Here is a 3550-nt window from a genome sequence, read left to right as displayed (position 1 = left end):
TTATGTCCAAGGCGCTTATGACACCAAAGAATTAAGATTTCAAAATTCATTAATATCACAAGTTTTGAAATATTGTCGAATTCCCTCACAAGCCTTTGTTCACAATTGTATCGTCTTTTCAGATGGGAAATGTTCGATTTGTTTTAATGAAAACTTGGCAGAGCGGGATGTTATTTTACTTTATTGTCCCAATGGACAGTTAAGTAACTTAACATCCCTGACCCGGGAACTAAGGGTCGGTAATATTTGAAAAAGAGGCGTTACATCTCCTTTATTAATCATTTATAACGTTTTCTTGTAACCATGTCCAAATTTAACGCTAGAAACTACGTTTACCTAAAAGAATGATAGATTTAGAATCCAGTTTTTGTGTGAGAAGATCCATAGTTTCTACAGGAGTAGGATACCTATCCTTTAACTGCATTGAGTACCATAGAATAGCTGAACCCTGAAATAGCCTCAGCTTAGTCTCTCCAGTCTAAATTTCTTAGTGTCAGCTCTGTACTATTAAAGTTAGACTTGACTCCAGGAAAATGTGTTTAAAGGTTTAAAGAAAACTAGATACATTTCTTTGCAAGGACATCAGGACATGATTCATTGACTGTAGGTTGATTGTTAATAATAATAATAATAACTTACTGAAGGGAGTTGCGTACCTGCACCCGTATTTTTGCCATTGAGTGGTTTAGTAATATCATTAATATAATAATTATCTGTATTTAGGTATTAACCCAAGGGCAACTTCCCAAATGTGCAATTTACCAAAGATAAGGTTATGCCTTTGCAATGGGGGGGCCGAGCGCTGGGGCTAGAATGATATATGGGGCCGAGCGCTGCGGCTTGAACAGGCTTTATGAATCAAGTGTTCTGACTAGAAGAGACAAGTGTAAAATTAGACGGTTGGGAAGTTGCCACTTGGGAACTTGGAACTTGAAAGTACGAAACATGAACTATCTAACCTTGTCCTTCTTTTTAAACTTTTTACTCAGCTGAAGAGCACTCTGCTTTATATCTTTGTAGAAATCCTTCAAAACAAAATATTTCAAATTTTACTTTTCTTAATAATATTTTGTATTTAAACATAAGCAGTGGGACACTGTAGGCGTGGAATAAGAAGACGACAGCCATACCCAGGCCAGGTCAAGGAAATATTGGACACTCCCTGGCTTCTTGAATTGAATTGAATAGACTCAATTTATGATTTCAATTATTCTAATGAACATCCAACACAGCAAATGTACCCAGTGTACACAGACACATCAATAATAAGTTAAATAAATTGAATTTTCAACAAAATCAAACAAATTATTGCTTAAATGTCGTCTTCCATCGTAAATATCTAAATATTTATTTTCCTTGTTGTTGTTTTTCTCCGGTCGTTCCTTTGTGTAGAAGAACACCAACATCAGAAACACCCTGTAAAATTGATCATATTTTGTGATCGCGTAGGAGAACACTTTAAAGACTGGAGAAAAAAGTTGGAAAAAAGTGATTTTATCGTATTCTGTTCAACAAAAATTCAAGGATTTTGATTAAAGTCGTCTTAGTTGAAAATATTTTTTTTAATTTCTCCAGAAATTAATGTAATTAAACATCTAAAGTGAATTATTGGATAAGTTTTTTGTTCTTGTGAATTTCTCCATTCGTTGCATAACTCGGAACGGAAGACGACAAATAACTGTAATCTGGAGGGGAAACTTTCTACCATTGCCAATTGAAATATCAACAGTACATTTCTAAACATATCTTTAAAATACAATTATCCTTTAATATTTAAGCAGAAACTTGTATTACTATAATTACTCTATTAATTGAGTAAGTAAACAAAATAAACAAACTTGAAACTAAAATTAAGTTTTTACACGGGTAACAACACACCTATTCATAATAAGCGATTTTATAACACTTTACCTGTCGTTTTTTTCAAGGCAGGTTTTAGCAAAGTTTTTTAAAAAGAGTAAAACTTCCTAAAAAAAAATTAAATTTTTTTTTATTTTTTCTTACAAAAATTCTTTTGTAAACTAATTTGCTGTTAATACCTTAGTATCTGATTCTGTAATCATGATCACTAATGATATCTTTGTGGACTCAGTAACAAACGGTAGGGAGACCATTAAAGGTTCTGAAAACTCCTGAAAAAAACAAAGAATTTACAATAACAATGGCCTAAGGCTACACGGGGGGTTCCACAATGGGGATCTTGCATGATCATTGATATTATTATTTCACCATCATCATATACTTAATCTTTAAATTGATAAACTTAAGATGTACATTGTACACTTACAGTGTGAATTGCTGTGCATTACAAACCATAGTCTATTAAAGGAAGTAACTAAGAAGGAGGTCAAGGTATACAACGTACATTTCAAATTTTTGTACACCTAGTTGTACAATACAGTTTGTATACCTGAAACTAAGGACATTCTAATCTTGTGTAAAGTACCGTACAATTGTACATTACCGTACAGTTGTACAGTAACGTATATTTGTCCAATACGGCAGTTTTACTGCACCATATACTTGTACAGTACCGTTTAGTTGTACAGTGTCAGTGCCTTACTGTTGTACATAACAGTTTGATTTACCTGAAGTATTGAACAATCTGTTCTGGCAAGTTTCCCTTCTTCCCCCATATATTCTGAACTCGAACCATTTATAAAATTAGGGAAAAAATGAATTAAAAATATGATCTTGGTTCACCAAATTCCTTGTTTCATTCAAATGGTTGTGTTTTACTTTTAGGTGAAGTTTCTTAGAATGTTTTATTACAAGAGGAATAACGAATAACTTGTAGGAATGAGAAAGGAATTGAACTATTGCCACAAATTATAATTTTCTAATCCCTATATTTTTACAACCTTTTGCTGTTAACCTTTAATATTTCATTCCCTTCATTTCTGTTAGTCTATAACGTTTGAAATATGAAAGGTTTGCACCTTTCAGGCGAGTGTTTTAGGTTATCAAAATAATGAATGGTTTCCTATATTGAAAAGATAATGAACTCCTAGCTCAGGTTCCACTTTTCTCCAACCAGAGACCAACCTGAATAACGAGGATCAAGGTTATCAAGGCATTGTAGTTTACAAGAAAGTAGAATGACCATTGTTTTTGGTTTTAACAATTCGTTTAAAGAAACGAGAAATGTTTCTTGGAATCGTATTTTTTACGACCCAGGAACAATTCAATTTTTTTTAGATTTAAAATTACTTTTATAACTTAAACGGAAAAAGACACGAAATAATTATTCATTTTAAAACGAAAAAATATTAGCTTCCTTAATCATTTTAATAAATAATGGTTTAAAAGAGTTTAAAAACGACTTCTAATTAAAAAAAAACTTCATAAATGGCCACGAAAGGATCAAACCTTATCCAATCTTAAGTCGGGGAACTTAATTGAGTTGAAAATATTTAATTCCCTTGATGAGTTTAGGAATCATATTTTCCTACCTGGTTTCAGGATTGGAAACACATTGATCCGCCATCTTGTTCCACAGTTCCTTTTCCGCCGGAGTCAGCTGTTCTTCAGTCTCGTAGGAGTTTGTACT

This window comes from Eurytemora carolleeae, unplaced genomic scaffold (assembly GCF_000591075.1).
Source record: "Eurytemora carolleeae unplaced genomic scaffold, Eaff_2.0 scaffold310, whole genome shotgun sequence".
NCBI classification, from domain to species: domain Eukaryota; kingdom Metazoa; phylum Arthropoda; class Copepoda; order Calanoida; family Temoridae; genus Eurytemora; species Eurytemora carolleeae.
This window is presented reverse-complemented; position numbering follows the sequence as displayed.